Genomic DNA, 7,967 nt, shown 5'->3' on the forward strand with positions numbered 1-7,967 from the left:
AAGGGATTCTCCCATGGACATGTACCTGTGACAACATTAGAGATGCGAGGGAAGGGGAAGAGGTCATATGCATTCTCAGAAGATTTTGAAGATAAATCAGTTTGAAGACATTGACCTCATGATGCGAAGACATTCACTTATATGTTGAGACTTGGTTCCAGATTTGTACGAATCCGTGAATAAGTACAAGTGAGGAATCTAACTAGATATGAAGCTTAAGTGAATATACTAGGCAGTATGAGATGCAGACATAATAGATCTAACATTGTATAGGCAGAAACCAATTTTGATAAATAGGATGAATCTTTGAGGATCAAAAAGATGGTAAAAATAGAGTTATATTTACCACACGAAGAACTGCTAGATGGGATGAATAGGACACCGTGCCCTAACTTGGCGATGGAGGACACCTACGGCGGCGGCGGAGAGGACGATGTCCATAGCCGGCATGTGGACGGCGTCGAAGAAGTCGTGGCAGCTAAGCGCTTCGTCGCCGGCGTCGTCGAGACCTAGTGGTGGCGCTAGGGTTTTGACGAGGTGGAGAGGTGGAAGAAGGTTTTCTTTACCGCAGGGGACATATATTTATAAGGAAGTGTGCGACATAGCGCAATTACGCAGGTGCCCCTGGCCGTTCACATCTGAGGGGCACGTGGCAAGCATGCAACATACTCAGAGTTGTCCCACGTTCCCACGCCCGCCAGGTTTGTCGGATGGTTGTTCCGGCTTCTCCGGATTTCAAACAATAAGGATGAATCATTTAAAACAGACTTAATGTTTGTCTCTGTGTCTTCTACTGACAAGGATGCAGAGAAGACATTCGAAAGTTTCAATAGAATGCATATGATTTGGACAGATAGAGTTTGAGATAGAAAGCATAGAGAGATTAGGGTCCGATCACATTCACTTAGTTCAAAAGTTTTAACAAGGAAGACATAGCTATAAGTGAATGTTGTAGAGGACAAAACACTAGTATATATATCAAAAAGCAATCAAATCAACATAGTGAAGTAAATCATGAAGATAGCTTGAAATTTGAAGACAAACCAAATGCGAAGACATTGCAAAAATAACGCCATGAGTGAAACATTTCAAACCAAGAAATTTGGTGGTGGCGTTACCCACCGTATAGGAAGTATTAGACCCAGACACAGCGCACAATTATCGTGGCGCTCCAAAGTCAAATTCCACGTTAATGTATTCACACTCAGAATGTAAGTCTTCATTGATTGAAGATATACTTTACTTCGTGTGTTGCACATCTAAGTCATCAACATGCATAAGTGTTAGGATGTGTGCCTGATTACAGGACATTTGAGGATCCCAAGATATTTAGCTCATACCGTAACTTGCAAAACCTTTTCTCATCCAAGGGCTTTGTGAAGATATCTGCCAGTTGCTCTTCAGTGTTGACGTGAATGATGTCAATATCTTTCTTCATGACATGATCTCTGAGAAAGTGATGACGAATTTCAATGTGCTTTGTCTTCGAGTGCTGGACTGGATTGTTGGCAATCTTGATGGCGCTTTCGTTGTCGCAGAAGAGAGGTACTTGTTTCAGATTGATGCCATAGTCCTTGAGAGTTTGCTTCATCCATAGAAGCTGAGCGCAGCAAGATCCAGCAGCAATGTATTCAGATTTAGCAGTTGAGAGTGATACACAGTTTTGCTTCTTTGAAGACCAACAGACAAGTGATCGTCCCAGAAAGTGACATGTGCCTGATGTAGACTTGCGATCCACCTTGTCTCCAGCATAATCAGCATCCGAGAATCCAACCAGATCAAATCTTGAGCCCTTTGGATACCATAATACGAGTGTTGGGGTGTAAGCCAAATATCAAAGAATTCGCTTCACAGCTAAGTGAAGCGATTCCTTTGGTGCCGCTTGGAATCTAGCACACATGCAAACACTAAGCATAATATCTGGCCTAGATGCATATAGGTAAAGTAAAGAACCAATCATGGAGCGGTATTCCTTTTGATCGAACTCTTTACCATTGTCGTCGGGACCCAGATGGTGTTTGGCTGGCATTGGCGTCGTGTAACCTTTGCAATCTTGCATTCCAAACTTCTTCAAACAGTCTTTGAGATACTTTTCTTGAGATATGAAGATGTCATTCCTTTGCTGACGAATTTGAAGACCAAGGAAGAACTTCAGCTCACCCGTCATGGACATCTGATATTGCTCTTGCATCATGTATCCAAACTCATCACTATACTTCTGGTTGGTGCAGCCGAAGATAATGTCATCCACATATATTTGGCACACAAACAGTTCACCATCATATGTCTTCGTGAAGAGTGTGGGATCGAGGGATCCAGGTTTGAAGCCTTTGCTCTTCAGGAAGTCTTTGATCGTATCATACCAAGCGCGAGGAGCTTGTTTGAGGCCATACAGTGCTTTGTTTAGCTTGTACACCATATCAGGATGTTTTGGATCTTCAAAGCCAGGTGGTTGAGCAACGTACACTTCTTCTTCAATCTTGCCGTTGAGGAATGCACTCTTCACATCCATTTGATATAGTAAGATGTTGTGGTGGTTAGCATAGGCTAGCAGTATGCGAATAGCTTCAAGCCTAGCCACAGGAGAAAATGTTTCATTGAAGTCAATTCCTTCAACTTGAGTATATCGTTGAGCCACAAGACGTGCTTTGTTTCTGATGACTTGACCATGCTCATCTTGCTTGTTTCGATATATCCATTTTGTGCCAATAATGTTATGCTTGCGAGGGTCAGTATGCTTGACTAGTTCCCAAACATTGTTCAGCTTGAACTGTTGAATTTCTTCTTGCATAGCTTGAATCCATTCAGGTTCCATAAAGGCTTCAGCAACTTCCTTGGGTTCTGATATTGACACAAACGAAAAGTGCCCACAGAAATTTGCTAACTGTGTTGCTCTTGAGCGAGTAAGTGGACCAGGTGCATTGATGCTATCAATTATCTTCTCAATTTGTACTTCATTTGCAACACGAGGATGAACTGGACGAAGACCTTGCTCTTGCTGATCATTGTCATCATTGGGAGGATTGTCTTCGGTCTGAGCATTGTCTTCAGGTTGGTTTGGTGCAGAAATGATAAGTTTCTATTCAGGCTGTGCTTTAGAAGGCATGATTTCACCAGTTCCCATCAGCTTGATAGATTCGCTGGGCGGAGCTTCATCTAGTGTACTTGGCAGGAGCTCTCTTTGTGAACCATTGGTTTCATCAAATCGCACGTCCATAGTTTCAACGATTTTGTAGTGATAGAGGTTGAAGACTCTGTAAGAGTGCGAGTCCTTCCATAACTTAGCATGAAGCCTTTGTGAGCTCTAGGTGCAAATTTTGACTTGTGATGGGGATCCTTGATCCAGCACCTAGCACCAAATACTCTGAAGTAGCTGACATTTGGCTTCTTGCCAGTCAGGATCTCATAGGATGTTTTGTTCAGAAGCTTATGGATGTAAACACGGTTGATGATGTGACATGCTGTATCAATAGCTTCAGGCCAGAACTTTCTTGGTGTCTTGTACTCATTGAGCATTGTTCGAGCCATCTCAATGAGGGTTCTGTTCTTGCGCTCTACAATGCCATTTTGCTGAGGTGTGTATGGAGCAGAAATTCATGAGTGATTCCCATTGTATCCAGATAAAGATCAAGCCCGGTGTTCTTGAACTCAGTGCCGTTGTCACTTCTTATATGCTTGATCTTGACGGCATAATTGTTCATGGCTCGATTGGCGAAGCGTCTGAAGACATCTTGCACTTAAGTCTTGTAGAGAATTATGTGCACCCATGTATATCTTGAGTAGTCATCAACAATGACGAAGCCATAGAGACAAGCTGTTGTTGTGAGGGTAGAGTAGTGAGTAGGGCAAAATAAGTCCATGTGTAACAGCTCGAAGGGTTGAGATGTCGTCATGATTGTCTTCGAGGGGTGCTTTGATCTAGTCATCTTTCCAGCTTCGCAGGCACCACATAAATGATCCTTCATGAACTTGACACCCTCGATGCCGATGACATGCTTCTTCTTGACGAGAGTGTGTAAGTTCCTCATGCCAGCATGCCCCAGCCTCCGATGCCAGAGCCAGCATTCTGAAGCTTTTGCAAGAAGACATACGGCAAGCTGTGGACCTGCTGAGAAATCTACCATGTATAGATCATCTTTCCGATACCCTTCAAAGACTAGAGACTTGTCAGATTCCATTAGTACAAGGCAACGATATTTTCCGAATAGCACAATCATGTTCAAGTCACAAAGCATTGAGACAGACATTAAGTTGAACCCAAGGGATTCAACAAGCATCACTTTATCCATGTGTTGATCCTTTGAGATTGCAACTCTACCTAGACCCAATACCTTGCTTTTACCAGTGTCAGCAAATGTGATGTGACTCTTGTCTGATGGACGTAAGGTTGAGTCCATGAGAAGACTTCGATCACCAGTCATATGATTAGTGCATCCGCTGTCCATAATCCATTCTGAAGCATGAGGTGTCATACCCTACAGTGCAGTTAGGAGGATAGGCTTCACAAAGAGTGTTGTGAAGCACAAGCATTTGACGCGCACAAGGATTATCACAGCTTAGATCAAGGTTAGAACTATAGTATGACTGGTAAGCGATTCACATGTGAAATACATAGTAAGACCATTTTATCATGCGTCCTTAATGTGTTTTAGGTCCCCAACAATAGTATCAGACGCCTTTGATAGCAGGATGGAGACCTTATTCTGCAAAAGAAAGTTAATTCTTCTTCACCACCCACATCTTCAGGGGTGGCTTAGAAGCAATGAGTCTAAGTGCAGCATCTGAGAACTTCGGCTTTGGAGCCCTAGCAAATAGCCTTGCAGGAGATGAATGATACTCATATGAATAAGCAGAAAAGTTCTTAGTTCTATGAACATAGTGGTTTGAAGACACACGCTCATAATCATAAGTTTGAGTACGATTTCCCTGCCAAACATTGGCGTTAGGGTGACTCAAGTAAGTCATGTATCTGTATGAAGCCTTTGGGTCATTTGAAGCCATAGGTCTGGGATTCGTCTTCTTCCTTGGTGGTGTCATGATGACATTCACTGGAAGATTCTCAAAACAGCTTTTGGGAACCCAGATCTTCTTCATAGGTGGTCCATTCCTGCAGTTAGTACCAATATACCTGGCAAACACTTCACCATTCTGATTTTTGAATAGTTTATATTTTGCATCAAAGGATTCATCAATGATAATAGGATTAGCACAGGTAAAGCCAGATAAGGTGGATGGATCCACTAAAGGTTCCTTTGTAGCAACCCATGTGGTTTTGGGATACTGCTCAGGCTTCTAGTAGGAACCATCAACATTCATTTTCCTCTCGAACCCAACACCCTCTTTTCTAGGGTTTTGGTTCAGAATCTGCTTTTCGAGGACATCGCAAAGTGTCTGATGTCCTTTCAGACTTTTATACATCCCTGTTTCAAGCAATGTCTTCAACCTAGCATTTTCATGAGCAATAGTAGTGGTATCCTCAGCAGAGGGGTTAGTTACCACATCAGTAGTTGAAGACAAAGCAACAGTAGCAGCAGTGGAACATTCAACAACAGAGGTAGCGTTATCACGCTCAATACATTTTAGACATGGTGGTTCAAATCCATCCTGAGCGGAACTGGTCTGTTGAGCGCGAAGTGACTCATTCTCCTTTTGAAGATCTTCATGAGCCGCTTTCAATTTCTCAAGCTCTTGCTTCCTGTGAAGATAATCATAGGAGAGCTTTTCATAAGTGGTTGAGAGCGTCTCATGAAAACTTTCAAGTTCTTGGTACTTAGCATGAAGATTTTTTATGTCTTCAACTAAGGACTGTGAACGTGTCATTTCCGCGTCCAATAGGTCATCGCTTTTGTCTAACAGTTTTTGAGTATGTTCCATAGCCTTTTGTTGTTCAATTGCAATTTTAGCAAGTTTTTTGTAGCTAGGTTTGGATTCACAATCAGAGTCATATTCACTTGACGTTTGAAAGTAAGCATCACGTGATTTTACCTTGGCACCATGTGCCATGAAGCAGTATGGGAGCAGGATCGTCCTTGTCGTCAGCTTCAGCGTTGGTGTGGAAGTCATTGTCTTCAATGTTGAATATGGACTTGGCAACATAGGCTGTGGCTAGAGCCAGACTTGCAACGCCAGGGTCGGACTCCTCTTCAGACTCCACCTCCGCCTCCTCAGAAGCAGACTCCTCCTCTGGATCCATTTCCTTGCCAACAAAAGCACGAGCCTTGCCAGATGAGCTCTTCTTATGAGATGAAGACCTTGATGAGGACTTGGAAGAAGACTTTGAAGACTTCTTCTTCTTGTCATCAGAATCATATTCCTTGCTCTTCTTCTTCTTCTTCTCATTGTCCCACTGTGGACACTCAGAGATATAGTGTCCAGGTTTCTTGCACTTGTGACATGTTCTCTTCTTGTTGTCATGAGTGGAAGCTTCATCATTTCTTGAGCTAGATCGTGAAGACTTTCTGAAGCCCTTCTTCTTGGTGAACTTCTGGAACTTCTTCACAAGCATAGCAAGTTCCTTTCCAATGTCTTCAAGATCATCAGAACCACAATCAGATTCTTCTTCAGATGAGGAAACAACTTTTGCCTTCAAAGCGCGAGTTCGGCCATAGTTGGGACCATAGATATCTCTTTTCTCAGAAAGCTAGAACTCATGTGCGTTGAGCCTCTCAAGTATATCAGACGGATCGAGTGTCTTGAAGTCAGGGCGTTCTTGTATCATGAGGGCAAAGGTGTCAAAGGAGCTGTCAAGAGATCTCAGTAGTTTCTTGACGATTTCATGCTTGGTAATCTCAGTGCCGCCGAGAGCCTGAAGCTCATTTGTGAAGTCGGTGAGGCGATCAAACGTGAGATGGACATTTTCATTGTGGTTTCTCTTGAAGCGGTTGAAGAGGTTGCGAAGAACACTGATCCTTTGATCTCTCTGAGTTGAGACACCTTCGTTGACCTTGGATAGCCAGTCCCAGACTAGCTTTGACGTTTCTAGAGCACTCACACGACCATACTGTCCTTTGGTCAGATGACCACAGATGATGTTCTGTGTAGTAGAGTCCAGTTGAATGAACTTCTTGACATCAGTAGGGGTGACACCTTCACCAGTTTTGGGAACGCCGTTCTTGACGACATACCAGAGGTCGAGATCAATGGCTTCAAGATGCATGCACATCTTATTCTTCCAGTAGGGATATTCAGTTCCATCGAACACGGGACAAGCAGCGGAGACTTTGATTATCCCTGAAGTCGACATAGCTAAACTCCAGGTGGTTAAACCGAATCACACAGAACAAGGGAGTACCTTGCTATGATACCAATTGAAAGTGCCAGTTATCGACTAGAGGGGGGGTGTCGGTGTCAAAACCGGCGGATCTCGGGTAGGGGGTCCCGAACTGTGCGTCTAGGCGGATGGTAACAGGAGACAAGGGACACGATGTTTTTACCCAGGTTCAGGCCCTCTCGATGGAGGTAAAACCCTACTTCTGCTTGATTAATATTGATGATATGGGTAGTACAAGAGTGGATCTACCACGAGATCAGAGAGGCTAAACCCTAGAAGCTAGCCTATGGTATGATTGTTGTTCGTCCTACAGACTAATACTCTCTGGTTTATATAGACACCGGAGAGGGCTAGGGTTACACAGAGTCGGTTACAATGGGAGGAGATCTTCATATCGTATCGCCAAGCTTGCCTTCCACGCCAAGGAAAGTCCCATCCGAACATGGGACGGTCAATCTTGTATCTTCATAGTCCGGGAGTCCGGCCGAAAGTCATAGTCCGGCCATCCAGACACCCCCTAATCCAGGACTCCCTCAGCTAGGGTTACACAAAGTCGGTTACAATGGGAGGAGATCTTCATATCGTATCGCCAAGCTTGCCTTCCACGCCAAGGAAAGTCCCATCCGGACACGGGACGGAGTCTTCAATCTTGTATCTTCATAGTCCAGGAGTCCGTCTGAAGGTCATAGTCCGGCCA

The sequence above is a fragment of the Triticum aestivum genome, chromosome 1B (assembly GCF_018294505.1).
Source record: "Triticum aestivum cultivar Chinese Spring chromosome 1B, IWGSC CS RefSeq v2.1, whole genome shotgun sequence".
Lineage (NCBI taxonomy): Eukaryota > Viridiplantae > Streptophyta > Magnoliopsida > Poales > Poaceae > Triticum > Triticum aestivum.